Here is a 25272-nt window from a genome sequence, read left to right as displayed (position 1 = left end):
GTTTTGAACTTCTAAGGTTGGATTAACAGTTTGAACCTAAAGTTATTAAATATCATGGTGTACAGTTGTATCACTTCTAACTTTTGTTTTGAACTTCTAAGGTTGGATTAACAGTTTGAACCTAAAGTTATTAAATATCATGGTGTACAGTTGTATCACTTCTAACTTTTGTTTTGAACTTCTAAGGTTGGATTAACAGTTTGAACCTAAAGTTATTAAATATCATGGTGTACAGTTGTATCACTTCTAACTTTTGTTTTGAACTTCTAAGGTTGGATTAACAGTTTGAACCTAAAGTTATTAAATATCATGGTGTACAGTTGTATCACTTCTAACTTTTGTTTTGAACTTCTAAGGTTGGATTAACAGTTTGAACCTAAAGTTATTAAATATCATGGTGTACAGTTGTATCACTTCTAACTTTTGTTTTGAACTTCTAAGGTTGGATTAACAGTTTGAACCTAAAGTTATTAAATATCATGGTGTACAGTTGTATCACTTCTAACTTTTGTTTTGAACTTCTAAGGTTGGATTAACAGTTTGAACCTAAAGTTATTAAATATCATGGTGTACAGTTGTATCACTTCTAACTTTTGTTTTGAACTTCTAAGGTTGGATTAACAGTTTGAACCTAAAGTTATTAAATATCATGGTGTACAGTTGTATCACTTCTAACTTTTGTTTTGAACTTCTAAGGTTGGATTAACAGTTTGAACCTAAAGTTATTAAATATCATGGTGTACAGTTGTATCACTTCTAACTTTTGTTTTGAACTTCTAAGGTTGGATTAACAGTTTGAACCTAAAGTTATTAAATATCATGGTGTACAGTTGTATCACTTCTAACTTTTGTTTTGAACTTCTAAGGTTGGATTAACAGTTTGAACCTAAAGTTATTAAATATCATGGTGTACAGTTGTATCACTTCTAACTTTTGTTTTGAACTTCTAAGGTTGGATTAACAGTTTGAACCTAAAGTTATTAAATATCATGGTGTACAGTTGTATCACTTCTAACTTTTGTTTTGAACTTCTAAGGTTGGATTAACAGTTTGAACCTAAAGTTATTAAATATCATGGTGTACAGTTGTATCACTTCTAACTTTTGTTTTGAACTTCTAAGGTTGGATTAACAGTTTGAACCTAAAGTTATTAAATATCATGGTGTACAGTTGTATCACTTCTAACTTTTGTTTTGAACTTCTAAGGTTGGATTAACAGTTTGAACCTAAAGTTATTAAATATCATGGTGTACAGTTGTATCACTTCTAACTTTTGTTTTGAACTTCTAAGGTTGGATTAACAGTTTGAACCTAAAGTTATTAAATATCATGGTGTACAGTTGTATCACTTCTAACTTTTGTTTTGAACTTCTAAGGTTGGATTAACAGTTTGAACCTAAAGTTATTAAATATCATGGTGTACAGTTGTATCACTTCTAACTTTTGTTTTGAACTTCTAAGGTTGGATTAACAGTTTGAACCTAAAGTTATTAAATATCATGGTGTACAGTTGTATCACTTCTAACTTTTGTTTTGAACTTCTAAGGTTGGATTAACAGTTTGAACCTAAAGTTATTAAATATCATGGTGTACAGTTGTATCACTTCTAACTTTTGTTTTGAACTTCTAAGGTTGGATTAACAGTTTGAACCTAAAGTTATTAAATATCATGGTGTACAGTTGTATCACTTCTAACTTTTGTTTTGAACTTCTAAGGTTGGATTAACAGTTTGAACCTAAAGTTATTAAATATCATGGTGTACAGTTGTATCACTTCTAACTTTTGTTTTGAACTTCTAAGGTTGGATTAACAGTTTGAACCTAAAGTTATTAAATATCATGGTGTACAGTTGTATCACTTCTAACTTTTGTTTTGAACTTCTAAGGTTGGATTAACAGTTTGAACCTAAAGTTATTAAATATCATGGTGTACAGTTGTATCACTTCTAACTTTTGTTTTGAACTTCTAAGGTTGGATTAACAGTTTGAACCTAAAGTTATTAAATATCATGGTGTACAGTTGTATCACTTCTAACTTTTGTTTTGAACTTCTAAGGTTGGATTAACAGTTTGAACCTAAAGTTATTAAATATCATGGTGTACAGTTGTATCACTTCTAACTTTTGTTTTGAACTTCTAAGGTTGGATTAACAGTTTGAACCTAAAGTTATTAAATATCATGGTGTACAGTTGTATCACTTCTAACTTTTGTTTTGAACTTCTAAGGTTGGATTAACAGTTTGAACCTAAAGTTATTAAATATCATGGTGTACAGTTGTATCACTTCTAACTTTTGTTTTGAACTTCTAAGGTTGGATTAACAGTTTGAACCTAAAGTTATTAAATATCATGGTGTACAGTTGTATCACTTCTAACTTTTGTTTTGAACTTCTAAGGTTGGATTAACAGTTTGAACCTAAAGTTATTAAATATCATGGTGTACAGTTGTATCACTTCTAACTTTTGTTTTGAACTTCTAAGGTTGGATTAACAGTTTGAACCTAAAGTTATTAAATATCATGGTGTACAGTTGTATCACTTCTAACTTTTGTTTTGAACTTCTAAGGTTGGATTAACAGTTTGAACCTAAAGTTATTAAATATCATGGTGTACAGTTGTATCACTTCTAACTTTTGTTTTGAACTTCTAAGGTTGGATTAACAGTTTGAACCTAAAGTTATTAAATATCATGGTGTACAGTTGTATCACTTCTAACTTTTGTTTTGAACTTCTAAGGTTGGATTAACAGTTTGAACCTAAAGTTATTAAATATCATGGTGTACAGTTGTATCACTTCTAACTTTTGTTTTGAACTTCTAAGGTTGGATTAACAGTTTGAACCTAAAGTTATTAAATATCATGGTGTACAGTTGTATCACTTCTAACTTTTGTTTTGAACTTCTAAGGTTGGATTAACAGTTTGAACCTAAAGTTATTAAATATCATGGTGTACAGTTGTATCACTTCTAACTTTTGTTTTGAACTTCTAAGGTTGGATTAACAGTTTGAACCTAAAGTTATTAAATATCATGGTGTACAGTTGTATCACTTCTAACTTTTGTTTTGAACTTCTAAGGTTGGATTAACAGTTTGAACCTAAAGTTATTAAATATCATGGTGTACAGTTGTATCACTTCTAACTTTTGTTTTGAACTTCTAAGGTTGGATTAACAGTTTGAACCTAAAGTTATTAAATATCATGGTGTACAGTTGTATCACTTCTAACTTTTGTTTTGAACTTCTAAGGTTGGATTAACAGTTTGAACCTAAAGTTATTAAATATCATGGTGTACAGTTGTATCACTTCTAACTTTTGTTTTGAACTTCTAAGGTTGGATTAACAGTTTGAACCTAAAGTTATTAAATATCATGGTGTACAGTTGTATCACTTCTAACTTTTGTTTTGAACTTCTAAGGTTGGATTAACAGTTTGAACCTAAAGTTATTAAATATCATGGTGTACAGTTGTATCACTTCTAACTTTTGTTTTGAACTTCTAAGGTTGGATTAACAGTTTGAACCTAAAGTTATTAAATATCATGGTGTACAGTTGTATCACTTCTAACTTTTGTTTTGAACTTCTAAGGTTGGATTAACAGTTTGAACCTAAAGTTATTAAATATCATGGTGTACAGTTGTATCACTTCTAACTTTTGTTTTGAACTTCTAAGGTTGGATTAACAGTTTGAACCTAAAGTTATTAAATATCATGGTGTACAGTTGTATCACTTCTAACTTTTGTTTTGAACTTCTAAGGTTGGATTAACAGTTTGAACCTAAAGTTATTAAATATCATGGTGTACAGTTGTATCACTTCTAACTTTTGTTTTGAACTTCTAAGGTTGGATTAACAGTTTGAACCTAAAGTTATTAAATATCATGGTGTACACGTGTATCAGTTCTAAGGTTGGATTAACAGTTTGAACCTAAAGTTATTAAATATCATGGTGTACAGTTGTATCACTTCTAACTTTTGTTTTGAACTTCTAAGGTTGGATTAACAGTTTGAACCTAAAGTTATCAAATATCATGGTGTACAGTTGTATCACTTCTAACTTTTGTTTTGAACTTCTAAGGTTGGATTAACAGTTTGAACCTAAAGTTATTAAATATCATGGTGTACAGTTGTATCACTTCTAACTTTTGTTTTGAACTTCTAAGGTTGGATTAACAGTTTGAACCTAAAGTTATTAAATATCATGGTGTACAGTTGTATAACTTCTAACTTTTGTTTTGAACTTCTAAGGTTGGATTAACAGTTTGAACCTAAAGTTATTAAATATCATGGTGTACAGTTGTATCACTTCTAACTTTTGTTTTGAACTTCTAAGGTTGGATTAACAGTTTGAACCTAAAGTTATTAAATATCATGGTGTACAGTTGTATCACTTCTAACTTTTGTTTTGAACTTCTAAGGTTGGATTAACAGTTTGAACCTAAAGTTATTAAATATCATGGTGTACAGTTGTATCACTTCTAACTTTTGTTTTGAACTTCTAAGGTTGGATTAACAGTTTGAACCTAAAGTTATTAAATATCATGGTGTACAGTTGTATCACTTCTAACTTTTGTTTTGAACTTCTAAGGTTGGATTAACAGTTTGAACCTAAAGTTATTAAATATCATGGTGTACAGTTGTATCACTTCTAACTTTTGTTTTGAACTTCTAAGGTTGGATTAACAGTTTGAACCTAAAGTTATTAAATATCATGGTGTACAGTTGTATCACTTCTAACTTTTGTTTTGAACTTCTAAGGTTGGATTAACAGTTTGAACCTAAAGTTATTAAATATCATGGTGTACAGTTGTATCACTTCTAACTTTTGTTTTGAACTTCTAAGGTTGGATTAACAGTTTGAACCTAAAGTTATTAAATATCATGGTGTACAGTTGTATCACTTCTAACTTTTGTTTTGAACTTCTAAGGTTGGATTAACAGTTTGAACCTAAAGTTATTAAATATCATGGTGTACAGTTGTATCACTTCTAACTTTTGTTTTGAACTTCTAAGGTTGGATTAACAGTTTGAACCTAAAGTTATTAAATATCATGGTGTACAGTTGTATCACTTCTAACTTTTGTTTTGAACTTCTAAGGTTGGATTAACAGTTTGAACCTAAAGTTATTAAATATCATGGTGTACAGTTGTATCACTTCTAACTTTTGTTTTGAACTTCTAAGGTTGGATTAACAGTTTGAACCTAAAATTATTAAATATCATGGTGTACAGTTGTATCACTTGTAACTTTTGTTTTGAACTTCTAAGGTTGGATTAACAGTTTGAACCTAAAGTTATTAAATATCATGGTGTACAGTTGTATCACTTGTAACTTTTGTTTTGAACTTCTAAGTTTTGAACTTCTAAGGTTGGATTAACAGTTTGAACCTAAAGTTATTAAATATCATGGTGTACAGTTGTATCACTTCTAACTTTTGTTTTGAACTTCTAAGGTTGGATTACTGTGAACATATTTTTTATCCTTTCTGATTCGAAGATGTCTTTATATTACCATAAAATAAAGTTATCTCAAACTGTCGAATGTAACCTAACATATATTAGAATATTAACTCTTACTTTGTAAGACATTTCAGAATATTAACTCTTACTCTGTAAGACATTTCAGAATATTAACTCTTACACTGTAAGACATTTCAGAATATTAACTTTTACTTTGTAAGACATTTCAGAATATTAACTCTTACTCTGTAAGACATTTCAGAATATTAACTCTTACTCAGTAAGACATTTCAGAATATTAACTCTTACTTTGTAAGACATTACAGAATATTAACTCTGTAAGACATTTCAGAATATTAACTCTTACTCTGTAAGACATTTCAGAATATTAACTCTTACTCTGTAAGACATTTCAGAATATTAACTCTTACTCTGTAAGACATTTCAGAATATTAACTCTTACTCTGTAAGACATTTCAGAATATTAACTCTTACTTTGTAAGACATTTCAGAATATTAACTCTTACTGTGTAAGACATTACAGAATATTAACTCTTACTCTGTAAGACATTACAGAATATTAACTCTTACTCTGTAAGACATTTCAGAATATTAACTCTTACTTTGTAAGACATTTCAAATTATTTTGTTGTCGTTAGTCGTTAACGGTTACAAAAACACCGCATTCTTAACGTACAGCTGTTTTGAACTGACGTTGAACTTTAATAAAGGGCAATCACATCAACCAATCATACATATTCATGACGTCATTAGTATGTTACAATTACCATGGATACTATGGAATAACGTGTTTATACTTCATCGCCCATACATTTTGTTTTTAACTTTTGGTTTAATAAATCACTTATCTGCCAAGAATAGCTGGCTAGCCAGTATTAAGGTCAACCAATATAATACCAATTCACCCATTCGTTAGATCTTCGTGTTACCTAGGTTACTCGTTATTGTTGGTATACGTAATAATGTTGGGTCAGCCAGATGAAACCGTGTGACCAAAGATACCATAATTTCTGTGTCCGATAATAAATTAACTTTGTTTTTCTAACTTCTTTAATTATCCACAACGTCAAACGTTTCATTCTTCAAGATTCTAAAGACTCCATCTTGTGACAGTTTCTATATTACGTAATGACGAGAAACCCGTATAAAGTAAAAATGTATTCTCAAAAATGCAAAGTCCTTTTGTTAAGACTCATACCAGCCGTCTGTACAATATAATTTCTATATTATTAGTTATGAGGGAATATTATGGTTTCTTAAGAAATAAAAACATTAATATTAAAGAAACAATACACAGTTAAGTTTCTAACTAAAGCCTGTTTAATGTTTATAACCTTTAGATGTTTAAACTACTTAAAGCGTATAACCAGTATATTACTCCTTTATTATTGTGTATTGTATTTATATATCTGTGTGTGTTATGTATATGATATGTTTTTCCATAACTTTCCAGCTTTCCTTCTTATTGTTACTCTGATTAATAACATTACTTACTTTGTGTACATTATTTTATGTGTTATTTTCCTTCATGGGTCTCTCATGTACCATTGTAACTAGGAATTGCGTGATTCCAGCAGAAAAGATTAAGTCCATAGAACTAAACTAAGCCGCTTCTGTTGTGTTTTTATATAACTCACAAGTTTTAATGAATAAATAACGCAATGAAACTGACGAACAAATGCATCAGTTTCAAAAGTAATAAAACACGTGATGATGACGAGTTATTCTGAGCTCATAAACCAACCAGTAACTGTGAACTTTGTGGTTTTAGAATAATTAAATGGAGATTTTACAAAGCGTGGTAAATTATCTAATAAGCTTATCCAGTTGCCTAGTTACTCAGCAATACGATAGGTACGTCATTTTAGGAGTGTTTTCAGAAAATCCCACGAACTTCACCTATAATGCCTGTCTTCCAGGATCATGAACCTAACAGCAGAGAAGAGCGAAAACCTAGATTTGCGTATGCTGCGATCCTTCCGAGTTTTGCGTCCACTCAAACTAGTATCTCGAACGCCAAGTAAGTTATAAATGTGCCGGATCAACCCCCCCCCCTTGCATCTAGCCTTTGTTGTCCTACGATGTTAGCCATACCATAACCTTCGACCTGCGACATCTTAGTAGCAGGGACCGAAGCCTCCCCGGTGACCTAGTAGGACCTCTCTCTTTGTAGAGCTCTATAATGCCATCACGTGACATAACCTGATTCATTATTGGCCAGAATGACCCGAATCTTAGTTTCTGTTGTAGTTTTGGCCAACTAGATAATGTTCACGTGACATCCTGTAGAATTAGTTACCTCTTTCCACCTAAAGAGTAGGAACTTAAAATACGTAACTATTCACCTAAACTTAAAGGTAGCTTAGTTTTAGTTTATCTTCTCCAATGATTTAGTTTTACACTAACCACCTTAGAGAAATAGCTAAAACTATTCAGCTAAACTTGTGAAGAGGAGCGAAAACTAGCTTAGTTTTAGTTTATCTTTTCCAATGATTTAGTTTTAAGTCACTCATGTTATTAGAACACTAGCCAAATTTTCCCACCTGAAGTTTCAACTAGGTTCTTTGATCCTGATTTACCTACCTAAGTTTTCGTTTCAAACTAACAACAGTGTTAGGAAACTTGTTTTAGTTTCTTTACACTTATAGTTGTAAGAAATAAGTATAATACTTATATTACTACCCCATTGTCTTCGTAAGTGGATTATTTGAAACAGAAACGCTTCCAATCACATAACGGTAAGTATGAACACTTATAATGCTAAAATCAGGTTTCGATACCCGTGTGGACACAGCACAGATAGTGAATTTTGTGTTTGAAAATGAACAAGTGGAAAGCAGAAACTTATCGAGTTGTAAAACTAAGTATATTATGAGTAGAATTTAAAATACTTAATGTGGTCCTAGTTTGTCTTTTCAAGTATCTTATTTTAAACCAGGAATATTGTTAGGAAATTAGTCTAGTTTTCAACATAAGAAATTTATGTTTATTTTGTAAGTACTGTATTTTAATAACTATCGAATATTATTCTTAAACATTGATGGTTATTACTCAATCTTTGATGGTTATTACTCAGTCTCTGATGGTTATTACACAAGTGTTGATGGTTACTATTCAAACTACGTAAAGTTACTTTTAATAACACTTATTTATTTTGTAATTTAATTATTGCTAAAATTGTAACATCTATGATACCATATGGCATTAGGTGTTCGTATTTTCTTTATAAACTAAATTACGCGTTGTGTAGTCCTGTGGCTCACAGCATTCTGAATGTTCATAACACCATATGGCATTAGGTGTTCGTATTTTCTTTATAAACTAAATTACGCGTTGTGTAGTCCTGTGGCTCACAGCATTCTGAATGTTCATAACACCATATGGCATTAGGTGTTCGTATTTTCTTTATAAACTAAATTACGCGTTGTGTAGTCCTGTGGCTCACAACATTCTGAATGTTCATAACACCATATGGCATTAGGTGTTCGTATTTTTTTCTTTATAAACTAAATTACGCGTTGTGTAGTCCTGTGGCTCACAGCATTCTGAATGTTCATAATACACATAAACATGATTTCAAGCACTTTCTACTATTTTGACACATGAATTTTCAGAACCTTTGGAATTAACGTACTTTACTGTCTTATGCATAAGTTGAAATGGTTATGGTTAAAAGTTTAATACTGCTCTCTGTAACTTATGTTTGTACAATTTTATGTTCTTACATCTATCCTTATAAAAATGTACACATTATGTCCTTACATCCTCATATTTATAAATCCTGTTTTTATAACCTCATCTATATTTACGTGTTATGTCCCTACATCCTCATCTATATTTACGTGTTATGTCCTAACATCCTCATCTATATTTACGTATTATGTCCCTACATCCTCATATATATTCACATATTATGTCCTGACATCCTCATATATATTCACATATTATGTCCTGACATCCTCATATATATTTATGTATTATGTCCTGACATCCTCATATATATTCACATATTATGTCCTGACATCCTCATATATATTCACATATTATGTCCTAACATCCTTATCTGTATTTACGTATTATGTCCTTACAACCTCATATATAATTACATGTTATGTCCTTACATTTTCATGTATAATTACATGTTATGTCCTTACATCTTCATGTATAATTACATGTTATGTCCTTACATTTTCATGTATAATTACATGTTATGTCCTTACATCCTCATATATAATTACATGTTATGTCCTTACATTTTCATGTATAATTACATATTATGTCCTTACATCCTCATATATAATTACATGTTATGTCCTTACATCCTCATATATAATTACATGTTATGTCCTTACATCTTCATGTATAATTACATGTTATGTCCTTACATTTTCATGTATAATTATATATTATGTCCTTACATTTTCATGTATAATTACATGTTATGTCCTTACATCCTCATATATATTTATGTATTATGTCCTGACATCCTCATACATATTTATGTATTATGTCCTGACATCCTCATATATATTCACATATTATGTCCTGACATCCTCATATATATTCACATATTATGTCCTGACATCCTCATATATATTTATGTATTATGTCCTGACATCCTCATATATATTCACATATTATGTCCTGACATCCTCATATATATTCACATATTATGTCCTAACATCCTCATATATATTTATGTATTATGTCCTGACATCCTCATATATATTCACATATTATGTCCTGACATCCTCATATTGGGGCCATTCCTTGCCAACTCACCCAGAAAAGAGAACTTTTCCTGTTTTACGTCATAAATTTCTTTGAAAACCTTCAAGCAAAAAGTTCGTGTTGATTTCCATAAAAAATTCTAAATCCTCTAAATGTTTGGATAATTCAAAATGAAGCACTTGCTTAAAAGTTTCAAGGAAATTTGTGACATGAATTGGGAAATCCGTGGGCGAGTTGTCATGGAATGATCCAATCATATCTTAACATCGTCACGTGCACACACATATATTACTTTCTTACATTTTCATATATGCATATTCATACATAATATAAGTTTACCAACTGTGTACTTTGAATTATTTCACCATGTGTGGTATAACAACAATATTCGTAACGTTTCGGGCTGGGACTCCTTTCATTTGGTGATTTCAAAATGTATTAAAACATCTGTTTCAGAGCAACCATATTTCGTGGTATACGTAATCAAATCATGTTTACATTTAAACGCTATAGAAACATGGCTGTTTACATGACGTAGTTTTCTTCTCTATAGTTAATGCAAAACATTTCTTTTGTTTGTTTGTATTTTTGTACCAAGTTGGTTTTTATTCACCAATATTTATCTTATCCAAGGCTCTGCCCGGATTAGCTAGTACTAACTTATATTTATTACATAAAGGTGAACTCTTTCGCCTTACGTTAGATTTAGAGCACAAGACCAGTGAATTCACGTGGAATTTATAATGTTTGGACCTATGACAAAACAATAATGTTTGGAAGTGTGCGACTGTTTTTCCCAGTTAAATATCTATTGTATGACCCATGCATGAACGTATCCTATGTGTATCAATGAAACTGAGTTTGGATCTTCAAAACAATCACAAGGGGTCTCTCTAAACGTACATTTTGCTAGTGAGAATGGATTGTGTAAACGAATAACCTTTCCAAAAAGAAGACACTGACTTTTAGAAAATATAATACTATAACCTCTTCCTAGTCTCACGCTGGTATAGCGGTAAGGTTACGGACTTACAACCTTAAAATCAGAGGTTCGATTCTTCTCGGTGGACTCAGCTGATGGCCCGCTGTGTATCTGGTATAAGAAAACACACACTCATATATTCTCTTCCCATTTTGGAAGTAATATTTTGCGCTGGTACATACTTTACCATATTTTATTTGAGAAAGTAATGATGGGAAATACTTAAAGAAATCTCCATTATTACAATTAATCTGAAATCTGCAGTGTAAAAAAATAATATAGTTTAGAGGGGAATAAAAAACATCAAATATAGAATGTTTTCAATAATAACTAAGGTTCATAATCAACACTTAAAGTTAACAAAATACAACTCTTAGACCATAGAATGTTTTCAATAATAACTGAGGTTCAGAATCAACACTTAAAGTTAACAAAATACAACTCTTAGACCATAGAATGTTTTCAATAATAACTAAGGTTCAGAATCAACACTTAAAGTTAACAAAATACAACTCTTAGACCATAGAATGTTTTCAATAATAACTAAGGTTCAGAATCAACACTTAAAGTTAACAAAATACAACTCTTAGACCATAGAATATTTTCAATAATAACTAAGGTTCAGAATCAACACTTAAAGTTAACAAAATACAACTCTTAGACCATATAATGTTTTCAATAATAACTAAGGTTCAGAATCAACACTTAAAGTTAACAAAATACAACTCTTAGACCATAGAATGTTTTCAATAATAACTAAGGTTCAGAATCAACACTTAAAGTTAACAAAATACAACTCTTAGACCATAGAATATTTTCAATAATAACTAAGGTTCAGAATCAACACTTAAAGTTAACAAAATACAACTCTTAGACCATATAATGTTTTCAATAATAACTAAGGTTCAGAATCAACACTTAAAGTTAACAAAATACAACTCTTAGACCATAGAATGTTTTCAATAATAACTAAGGTTCAGAATCAACACTTAAAGTTAACAAAATACAACTCTTAGACCATAGAATGTTTTCAATAATAACTAAGGTTCAGAATCAACACTTAAAGTTAACAAAATACAACTCTTAGACCATAGAATATTTTCAATAATAACTAAGGTTCAGAATCAACACTTAAAGTTAACAAAATACAACTCTTAGACCATATAATGTTTTCAATAATAACTAAGGTTCAGAATCAACACTTAAAGTTAACAAAATACAACTCTTAGACCATAGAATGTTTTCAATAATAACTAAGGTTCAGAATCAACACTTAAAGTTAACAAAATACAACTCTTAGACCATAGAATATTTTCAATAATAACTAAGGTTCAGAATCAATACCAAAAGTTAACAAAATACAACTCTTAGACCATAGAACGTTTTCAATAATAACTGACGTTCAGAATCAATACCAAAAGTTAACAAAATACAACTCTTAGACCATAGAATGTTTTCAATAATAACTTGGCCCAGTATGGCCAAGCGTGTTAAGGCGTGCGACTGGTAATCTGAGGGTCGCGGGTTTGCATCCACGTCGCGCCAAACATGCTTGCCCTTTCAGCCGTGGGAGCGTTATAATGTGACGGTCAGTCCCACTATTCGTTGGTAAAAGAATAGCCCAACGGTGGGTGGTGATGACTAGCTGCCTTCCCTCTAGTCTTACACTGCTAAATTAGGGACGGCTAGCGCAGATAGTCCTCGAGTAGCTTTGCGCGAAATTAACAAAACCAAACCAATAATAACTAACTCTAATAAACATAAACAAATCTGTAAATTCCATGTTTATGACATAACTCACAAGGTTTCTAAATGATTAACTTTCTATTGTTTTATTATAAGACTTTAGTGGTATGAGTAATTTCCATGTTGCGACAGGTTTAATTATATTAGATGGAAAGGTTATGAGATACTTCTTTTACATAAATGTAGAAAACAGGCTAAGATTTCGATTTAAGTCAAGAATAGATATTAACAAGCTCAATATGTATATATTCTACTAGTGTAGCTAGGAATTAATGAAAAGTAATATTATTTTAAGATACAGAAAACTGATTTTTTACAAAATTCTCATCTCTTCTATTCTTTACGAGTCGATTCAGCAGTCATTAGTAATTTTGCTGTTGAAGCTTGCAAGCTTAGTAAATTCCTTCTGTTAACACCTATTGCCCTCTGCTTCTGCAATGTGGAAATCTTCTCCCAGATTTGTAGTGAACAGTTTACTCTCAGTGGTTCCTCCTTTATTTGGTTCTGTTAGAACGAACTTCCTGATCTTTCTGAATGTAATATTTCCCTGCCTTTCCTTCAGGTAGATTTAGAAGTAGTTGATGTAGTTAGACTAGATTTCCTTCCCTTTTTCAGATTCATTACGTCCTACGCCCCTGATAACTTAGACGTAGATTTGAGAACTTTGCGGGCCATTAGAGTCTTACGTCCGTTGAAGCTGGTCTCAGGAATACCAAGTAAGTTTTTTATTTTTAAAAAGACCAAAGACAAAGTTAAAGCTGTGGCGAATTAATATGAAAAAATATACATGGACACAATATTTTAAATTTACGTCAGTAACGTCGACATATAGGACGTAGTTGCTTACATTATGTAATTTAGCTCATCTGTTCTTCTCTCTCATTTAAAACTAGCACACTTTTTCTCCTCGTGTTACCTTAGTCTACATTCATCCAAGTTCTTAAAACAAAAGTTGCGTTTGTGGTCTCAACAGCATTGTGATTGGAATAACTGTCAGTATCGATAACAGAAACAAATATAATGGTTCGTATGATATATGAGAACTTTCTTCACGCTTTATACCTGGATTTTGGTTCAGTAATTACTAAACGTTAATTATTAAATGTATTTTTAAACTACCAACAACAGGGGGGTACTTGAATTGGTTTGTTTTGAATTTCGCGCAAAGCTACACGAGAGCTATCTGCACAAGTCGCCCTTACTTTAACAATGCGAGACTAGAGGGAAGGCAGCTAGTCATCATCACCAACCGCCAACTCTTGGGCTACTCTTTTACCAACGAATAGTGGGATTGACCATCACATTATAACTCCCCCACGGCTTAAAGGGCGAGCATGTTTGGCGCGACGGGGATTCGAACCCGCGACCCTCTGGTTACTTCGAGTCGAGTGCCTTAACCATCTGGCCATGCCGGGCCTGAACTTGACTTGTGACCATCTTTAATTGTGACACTAAGACTCGCGCATTACGAGAAGTGCAAAGCTATTCTAGAAAAATCGCTATTAGATTATGGAAATATTATATTGGGTTACTGAATCCCTTTTAGAACCAACTTAAGACTCGTGTGAAAGTAATTTATTTATATTATTGTTCTATTACTGGTGGATAACAAAGATTTATAATTTGTACCTTACACGAAATGGTTATTATTCTTATTATGTTTATAAAATCAATTCGATTCAGCTAAGTGACGTTATTGATTCAAACAATTATCTAATCTGAAGACAGAGTAACGAAGAGCTGTGTTCGACGTAACAACTCCATAAATCACTGAAAAATAACTGTAAAAAAAGAAAATAAGTTAGCTCACATCTCAACCTCCATGTTTTATACTATTCTCAAGTTTGAGAGCTAGTTCAAAATTAAATAATCCTAAAAAAATAGTTTCATATATGCAAAGCACGCGACATGTGAGGCCCGGCATGGCCAGGTGGGTTAAGGCGTTCGACTCGTAATCTGAGGGTCGTGGGTTCGAATCCCGGTCTCACCAAACATGCTCGGTGGTGATGACTAGTTGCCTTCCCTCTAGTCTTACACTGCTAAATTAGGAACGGCTAGCTCAAATAGCCCTCGTGTGGCTAAGCGCGATATTCAAAAAACAAGACAAATAAACCAACGCGACATGTGAGAACCTAAAACGACACAAAGTTTGTACTCTAAGTTTAAATTAATTCGGAATATATTTCTATATTTGTCAAAAGTATGAAATTTCTCCTCACTTACGACCCAGTATGGCTAAATGGTTAGTGGTACTCTACCCGTATTCTGTGGGTCACAGATTCGAATCCCCATCACGCCAAACATGCTCGCCTCTTTCTTTTGTGGAGGCTTTATAATTTGACGGTCAATCCTATTGTTCGTTGGTAAAAGAGTGGCCAAAGAGTTTGCGGTGGGTGGTGATGACTAGCTGTTTCCCCTCTAATCCTTTTCTTCTAAATTAAGGACTGCTAGTGCAGATGGCCATCGTGTAGGTTTGCGCAAAATTCAAAACAAACAAACAAATTCTATAATTACCGATAGGGAGGGGGTAGATTGACCCCCCTTCATTTTATCTCCAGTACAAATCGAGCCAATTAAACGTGTAAACGTTTTGTTTCTACTTTACTAACCGCAAAGATCAAGTTTTGTTTTTAATTTGATTAAAGTATTTCAAGTGTTTTAGTAAATAGAGATAGGTTTTGCAGCAGTTTCGAATTGACCTGAAAATGCCAAAAACATGTTTTGCGGCATAATTAAACATTGCGGACAAAACAAAAATGGACCACCCTATAAAACATTATCAATATTAACTATTACATATATTACGGTGTTACCTGCTAATTGTATAAAATGACCAAGGTTAACAGAATCGTTCAATAACAGTTTATTAGCACATCAATTCTGATAAAACCAGAGCCTATTACGATGTTTATTATTAGGTGTATAAAATAATACCATAGAATAAAAAAAAAATGCACATTCTATTTGCTAAAAGTAAAACGCATTATGATGCTATTGGTAATGCCCAAAATGCTCTAAATTTCAACGCCATCAGTGCAGAATCGTGTTGCTTTATAATATATTAGATAACAGAAAAAACAAACAACCTTGGCTTTTGTCACCATTAGGCCTAAAGAACAAAAGTTAAAATCAAATTACATCTAGCTAGGAAGCAAAGCAGAAATGAAGTGAATTACACCTAAAGACGACGGATTCTGGCTGTTGATGTAATTTACTATTTCCGGTCACTTGGAGAGTAAAAATTTATGATAATTTATAAGAAACGTATATGTGGCACATATGGTATTAAAATTTTTTTTTTAAAGATATTTTAAAGGTGTTTATCCTTCATATTTTTAGCTCATACGTCGCCACTAAATGTGTTACAATTTCTTGAAAATGTCGATGTTTGTTATCATCCATATATTATTTTACTTTAGTGATGTTGTTGCAACTGGAGACCAATAGTATTATACCGTTATTCACAAATGTGTGTGTAATATAAAGCTTATAAGACTATAAAGTCCTCCTCTGGCTCAGCTATACGTCTGATGGTTTAAGTATCTGTGGTGGGTAGAGTAGTGCGAACTGAACGAAAAAAGTTTATAAACACATCTATCGGTATTATTAAACCAGAACACAAGTAAAGTAATAACAAATTACACACAAAATGAAATGAAGCCACTCTTGAGTTTTGAAACACATTTATTGAAACATTATAACCACATGACTTTACTAACAATGTGGTTGAGACGCATCACTTTACTAGCAAGGTGGTTTAAACACATTACTAACAATGTAGTTTAGACACATTACTAACAATGTGGTTTAGACACATTACTAACAATGTGCTTTAGACACATTACTAACAATGTAGTTTAGACACATTACTAACAATTTAGTTCAGACACATTACTAACAATGTAGTTTGGACACATCCCTTTACTAATAATGTAGTTTGGACACATCACTTTACTGACAATGTAGTTCGGACACATCCTTTTACTAACAATGTAGTTTGGACACATCACTTTACTGACAATGTAGTTTGGACACATCACTTTACTAACAATGTGGTTTGGACACATCACTGTACTAACAATGTAGTTTGGACACATCACTTTACTAACAATGTAGTTTAGACACGACACATTACTAACAATGTAGTTTGGACACATTACTAACAACGTGGTTTAGACACGACACATTACTAACAATGTAGTTTAGACACGACACATTACTAACAATATAGTTTAGACACATTACTAACAATGTAGTTTAAACACATCACTAACAATGTGGTTTGGACACATCACTTTACTGACAATGTAGTTCGGACACATCACTTTACTAACAATGTGATTTGGACACATCAATTTACTAACAATGTGGTTTGGACGCATCACTTTACTAACAATGTGGTTTAGACGCATCACTTTACTATAAATGTGGTTTAGACGCATCACTTTACTAACAATGTGGTTTAGACGCATCACTTTACTATAAATGTGGTTTGGACGCATCACTTTACTATAAATGTGGTTTAGACGCATCACTTTACTATAAATGTGGTTTAGACGCATTACTAAAAATGTGGCTTAGACGCATTACTAACAATGTGGTTTGGACACATTACTAACGATGTGTTTTGGACACATTACTAACAACGTGGTTCGGACACATTACTAACAACGTGTTGTAGACACATTACTAACAATGTGGTTTAGACGCATCACTTTACTATAAATGTGGTTTAGACGCATTACTAAAAATGTGGTTTAGACGCATTACTAACAATGTGGTTTGGACACATTACTAACAATGTGGTTTGGACACATTACTAACAATGTGGTTTGGACACATTACTAGCAATGTAGTTTGGACACATTACTAACAACGTGGTTTGGACACATTACTAACAATGTAGTTTGGACACATTACTAACAATGTGGTTTGGACACATTACTAACAACGTGTTGTAGACACATTACTAACAACGTGTTGTAGACACATTACTAACAACGTGGTTTGGACACATTACTAACAACGTGTTGTAGACACATTACTAACAACGTGGTTTGGACACATTACTAACAACGTGTTGTAGACACATTACTAACAATGTGGTTTGGACACATTACTAACAACGTGTTGTAGACACATTACTAAGAACGTGGTTTGACACATTACTAACAATGTAGTTTGGACACATTACTAACAATGTAGTTGAGACACATTACTAACAATGTGGTTTAGACACATTACTAACAATGTAATTTAGACACATTACTAACAATGTGGTTTAGACACATTACTAACAATGTGGTTTAGACACATTACTAACAATTTAGTTCAGACACATTACTAACAATGTGGTTTGGACACATCACTTTACTAACAATGTAGTTTGGACACATCACTTTACTAACAATGTGGTTTGGACACATTACTAACAATGTAGTTTGGACACATTACTAACAACGTGGTTTGGACACATTACTAACAATGTAGTTTGGACACATTACTAACAATGTAGTTTGGACACATTACTAACAACGTAGTTTAGACACATTACTTACAACGTGTTGTAGACACATTACTAACAATGTGGTTTGGACACATTACTAACAACGTGTTGTAGACACATTACTAACAACGTGGTTTGGACACATTACTAACAACATGTTGTAGACACATTACTAACAACGTGGTTTGGACACATTACTAACAACGTGTTGTAGACACATTACTAACAATGTGGTTTGGACACATTACTAACAATGTGGTTTGGACACATTACTAACAATGTAGTTTGGACACATTACTAACAACGTTGTTTGGACACATTACTAACAATGTAGTTTGGACACAGTACTAACAACGTAGTTTAGACACATTACTAACAACGTTTTGTAGACACATTACTAGCAATGTGGTTTGGACACATTACTAACAACGTGTTGTAGACACATTACTAACAATGTGGTTTGGACATATTACTAACAACGTGTTGTAGACACATTACTAACAATGTGGTTTGGACATATTACTAACAACGTGTTGTAGACACATTACTAACAACGTGTTGTAGACACCTTACTAACAACGTGTTGTAGACACATTACTAACAACGTGTTGTAGACACATTACTAACAACGTGGTTTAGACGCATTACTAACAATGTGGTTTGGACACATTACTAACAATGTGGTTTGGACACATTACTAACAATGTGGTTTGGACACATTACTAGCAATGTAGTTTGGACACATTACTAACAACGTGGTTTGGACACATTACTAACAATGTAGTTTGGACACATTACTAACAATGTGGTTTGGACACATTACTAACAACGTGTTGTAGACACATTACTAACAACGTGTTGTAGACACATTACTAACAACGTGGTTTGGACACATTACTAACAACGTGTTGTAGACACATTACTAACAACGTGGTTTGGACACATTACTAACAACGTGTTGTAGACACATTACTAACAATGTGGTTTGGACACATTACTAACAACGTGTTGTAGACACATTACTAAGAACGTGGTTTGACACATTACTAACAATGTAGTTTGGACACATTACTAACAATGTAGTTGAGACACATTACTAACAATGTGGTTTAGACACATTACTAACAATGTAATTTAGACACATTACTAACAATGTGGTTTAGACACATTACTAACAATGTGGTTTAGACACATTACTAACAATTTAGTTCAGACACATTACTAACAATGTGGTTTGGACACATCACTTTACTAACAATGTAGTTTGGACACATCACTTTACTAACAATGTGGTTTGGACACATTACTAACAATGTAGTTTGGACACATTACTAACAACGTGGTTTGGACACATTACTAACAATGTAGTTTGGACACATTACTAACAATGTGGTTTGGACACATTACTAACAACGTGTTGTAGACACATTACTAACAACGTGTTGTAGACACATTACTAACAACGTGGTTTGGACACATTACTAACAACGTGTTGTAGACACATTACTAACAACGTGGTTTGGACACATTACTAACAACGTGTTGTAGACACATTACTAACAATGTGGTTTGGACACATTACTAACAACGTGTTGTAGACACATTACTAAGAACGTGGTTTGACACATTACTAACAATGTAGTTTGGACACATTACTAACAATGTAGTTGAGACACATTACTAACAATGTGGTTTAGACACATTACTAACAATGTAATTTAGACACATTACTAACAATGTGGTTTAGACACATTACTAACAATGTGGTTTAGACACATTACTAACAATTTAGTTCAGACACATTACTAACAATGTGGTTTGGACACATCACTTTACTAACAATGTAGTTTGGACACATCACTTTACTAACAATGTGGTTTGGACACATTACTAACAATGTAGTTTGGACACATTACTAACAACGTGGTTTGGACACATTACTAACAATGTAGTTTGGACACATTACTAACAATGTAGTTTGGACACATTACTAACAACGTAGTTTAGACACATTACTTACAACGTGTTGTAGACACATTACTAACAATGTGGTTTGGACACATTACTAACAACGTGTTGTAGACACATTACTAACAACGTGGTTTGGACACATTACTAACAACATGTTGTAGACACATTACTAACAACGTGGTTTGGACACATTACTAACAACGTGTTGTAGACACATTACTAACAACGTGTTGTAGACACATTACTAACAACGTGTTGTAGACACATTACTAACAATGTGGTTTGGACACATTACTAACAATGTGGTTTGGACACATTACTAACAATGTAGTTTGGACACATTACTAACAACGTTGTTTGGACACATTACTAACAATGTAGTTTGGACACAGTACTAACAACGTAGTTTAGACACATTACTAACAACGTTTTGTAGACACATTACTAGCAATGTGGTTTGGACACATTACTAACAACGTGTTGTAGACACATTACTAACAATGTGGTTTGGACATATTACTAACAACGTGTTGTAGACACATTACTAACAATGTGGTTTGGACATATTACTAACAACGTGTTGTAGACACATTACTAACAACGTGTTGTAGACACCTTACTAACAACGTGTTGTAGACACATTACTAACAACGTGTTGTAGACACATTACTAACAACGTGGTTTGGACACATTACTAACAACGTGGTTTGACACATTACTAACAATGTAGTTTGGACACATTACTAACAACATAGTTTAGACACATTACTAACAACGTGTTGTAGACACATTACTAACAATGTGGTTTGGACACATTACTAACAATGTAGTTCAGACACATTACTAACAATGTGGTTTAGACACATTACTAACAATGTAGTTTAGACACATTACTAACAATGTGGTTTAGACACATTACTAACAATTTAGTTCAGACACATTACTAACAATGTAGTTTGGACACATCCCTTTACTAACAATGTAGTTTGGACACATCACTTTACTGACAATGTAGTTCGGACACATCCTTTTACTAACAATGTAGTTTGGGCACATCACTTTACTGACAATGTGGTTTGGACACATCACTTTACTGACAATGTGGTTTGGACACATCACTTTACTAACAATGTAGTTTGGACACATCACTTTACTAACAATGTGGTTTGGACACATTACTAACAACGTAGTTTGGACACATTACTAACAACGTGTTGTAGACACATTACTAACAACGTGTTGTAGACACATTACTAACAACGTGTTGTAGACATATTACTAACAACGTGTTGTAGACACATTACTAACAATGTAGTTTGGACATATTACTAACAACGTGTTGTAGACACGTTACTAACAACGTGTTGTAGACACATTACTATTTCATTGATAGTTTTCACAACAAAGTTTTATGTTCCATTTCATTTCAAGTATTCTCTTTCTGCATTTCTGAACAAAACAAACAGTCACAGGAGAAGATATTAGTTGAAACGTCTGGTTTATCTGTACACGCGTACTGTTAGAACAGACAAAAGAATCACCTGTGTTGTTTAATAATGATAAAATGATACTTTTGATATGAGTAATTCCCTTATGCACGTGAATATAATCCTTACTTAAGAAGAAGACGAAATACATACAATGACAGGAATTAGGGCAAAATACTTTCCCAGTGATTCCACTGTGGCTCTTAATAAGCCCTAATTCCACAAAATCTGACGAAATGTTTTGTTTTATTCTGAGATATGTCACGTGTAACGACGTGTCAAGACATGTTATCACCCTTCCTGTATATGTAGATTTTCATGATTGGTGTTAAGAAATACCCGTATAGTATTTTCAGTTAGGCTAAACTTTTTATTTCAACGTGCTAGTTTCACTTTATTGTCTTCAAGTGTTACGTCTTTATCTGATATTTGTATAAATGTGTAAAGTTACACTACATTTTTAAAACATTCTAAAAATATTTTGATTGGTACTCGAGTCTTACGTGTTTCCACTTTTCTACAGGTCTTCAGGTTGTACTAAAGTCTATTCTCAAGGCAATGGCTCCTCTCCTCCAGATTGGCCTTCTGGTATTGTTTGCCATCGTTATTTTTGCCATTATTGGCCTTGAATTTTACAGTGGTGCTCTCCATAAAACCTGTTACAGCATAGAAGATAGAAGTAAGTATCCGAGTAATACAGTTTACCAACTAAAACGTGACTCACGTGGCCCGGGATGGCCAAGCGATTAAAGCGATCGACTCGTAATCTGAGGGTCGCGGGTTCGAATCCCAGCCTCAACAAACATGCTCACCCTTTCAACCGTGTGGGGGAGGCGTTGTAATGTCACGGCCAGTCCCACTATTCGTTGATAAAAGAGTAGCCCAAAATATGGTGCCTTCCAACTAGCTCTACTCTGATAAATTAGGGACGGTTAGCACAGCATAACCCTCGTGTAGCTTTGCGCGAAATTCAAAAGCAAACACAAATGATGCCGTGATAAGAATGAGTGTTATCTGCGAACAGATATTTAGCCACTGTAAATATACAGACACGTTTTATTTTCAAGTAATGTTGTTCTTTTTTACTTCATTTCTAAAACATTCTTAGATTAAATGTGAATGTCTTTTGTTCATTATATATTCTGATGTTGATATTGAGTATGTAGGTATGTTATGTTGGTATTAGGTATGTTCTTTGCCACATATTCTGTTTAAGTATGGAAGAGTTTGATTAGAATAAACGTAGCTATATTCTTTATCAAATTTTCTGTTAAACGATTTTTACCTACGTGAACATTTCAACGTAAAGATTTAAAATAGTTAATTTATCTAATCATGAGTAGCGAAAATAACTTATTTATTAGAACACAAGAAACTAAAATAATTTACTTGTTACAACATCAGAAACGAAAATAATTCCTTTATCTCAAAATGAGGAATTTATAGACTTTGTTTGAACGTGACGGGACCGGCATGACCAAGTTTGTTAAGGCGTTCGACTCGTATTCTGAGGGTCGCGGGTTCGAATCTTCGTCACACCAAACTTGCTTGCCCTTTGAGCCGTGGGGGCGTTATAAGTGTGACTGTCAATCCCACTATTCGTTGGTAAAAGAGTAGCCCAAGAGTTGGTGGTGGGTGGTGATGACTAGCTGCCTTTCTTCTAGTTTTACATTGCTAAATTAGGGACGGCTAGCGCAGATAGCCCTCGAGTAGTTTTGCGCGAAGTTCAAAACAAGCTTGAACGTAGACTTTAAATCACGTGGTCATAAATTACGTCCAGGCGAGTCTTTCGTATTGATTTTTACGCTAATTATTCGTTATTATTTTATAAATTGCTCACGAGCTAACATGGGATCTCTCTTTCAACCAGAAGTGTTTTGATAACTTATCTATGGATTTAAATATCAGAACTAAGGATGGTAAATTCGTGTTGTTGGTAAAGAGGTGCGGTCACTCTAAAGAAACTACACTACCATCATATAGAATGCACTTTTGGAGACAACATATTCGGGACTTTCCAACGGTGTACGCTAACGTGCCCAAGGAACAATTATCGCAATGTATTTTCTCTTGCCACCCAGCTCGCGCTTTCTTCTCTGGCTGGGTGAGAGATCCTGTGTTAAAAAACACGATGTTTGAATAAATTACACAGTAGTTTAATTTTAATGAGATTCGTAGTTTCCGAACAAGACTTCTTAGTAAGTTAAGTTTCTTATATCTTCATCGACTTTCTTACGAGGTCCTGACTTCACGTATTTTTTGTATTTGAAGCGGAAATTGTTACAGAGGGCGAACAGGAAGTCCCCTGCTACCAGACCACTGATCCAGCTAACGCTCCTATTGGCGCCCACACTTGTGACATAGAAGTTGCGTCATGTCTGGAGGGGTGGATTGGTCCGAACTACGGGATCACCAGCTTTGACAATATCTTCTTTGCCATGTTAACTGTTTTCCAGTGTATTACACAAGAAGGTTGGACGTCCATTTTATACTGGGTAAGTCATGTTCACTCGTGTAGAGCACAAACAAATCTTGTGATTCCTTAACTAAGACGCTAACAGCAGCAGGAAAGGAAAATAGACTGTTTCGTACTGTCATCTAACAGCAGAACAACGTATTTTTGTTATATATTTACTGGTGTGAATGTTTTAACACGTTAAACGTTGCAAAGCTCTCTCTTTGTAATTGGTAACGTAAATATAATTTTATGAAATATCAAAGTTGAAATTACAGTAAATCTATTTAGATGCAGTGAGATCCATTTTAAGGGTTTTTGTTTCTTTTTTTTTTGTTTGGTTTCAGTTTTGCTATTGAAGCCCCTCGTGATATCCATTCACGAAACTCGATCTGAGTTTCTATTGGTTGTTTAATTGAGCTATCTCTCTTCCTCATTGGTTGTTTTCCTTTTACAGACCAATGATGCGTTAGGAAGCACATTCAACTGGATCTATTTCGTGCCTCTTATTATACTCGGGTCTTTTTTCATGCTCAATCTAGTTCTCGGAGTTTTAAGCGGGTAAGTAGAACATTCTGATGAACTTCGAAAGATTTGTTTAATTTCGCGGATTACCTTTTTACTTTTTTACGTTTTACTTTTACCTGTTCCCCCGATAAGTCTATGAATTTACAACGCTACAAGCAGGGGGTCGATTCCCCTCGGTAGACTCAGCAGATAGTCCGATGTGACTTTGCTATAAGAAAAAAAAACACACACACACACTTTACTCTCACCCCCTATCGGTGGCTGTAACAGTAGGGAATTGTAAAAAATAATATTAACAGTTTTAACGATATGGCTAAATTAATTAGGTAATGGTAATTATTTATCCTCTGCTTATTTCACTACATCTATTAATGAATTTTTACAGAT

At 33.1% G+C, this 25272-nt stretch overlaps 1 pseudogene; it reads left to right on the top strand.

Moving 5' to 3' along the window:
- Positions 1-25272, top strand: part of LOC143236990 (voltage-dependent calcium channel type A subunit alpha-1-like) — a 77472-nt pseudogene that overhangs the window by 28586 nt on the left and 23614 nt on the right.

The sequence above is a fragment of the Tachypleus tridentatus genome, chromosome 2 (assembly GCF_004210375.1).
Source record: "Tachypleus tridentatus isolate NWPU-2018 chromosome 2, ASM421037v1, whole genome shotgun sequence".
NCBI classification, from domain to species: Eukaryota; Metazoa; Arthropoda; class Merostomata; order Xiphosura; family Limulidae; genus Tachypleus; species Tachypleus tridentatus.
This window is presented reverse-complemented; position numbering and strand designations above follow the sequence as displayed.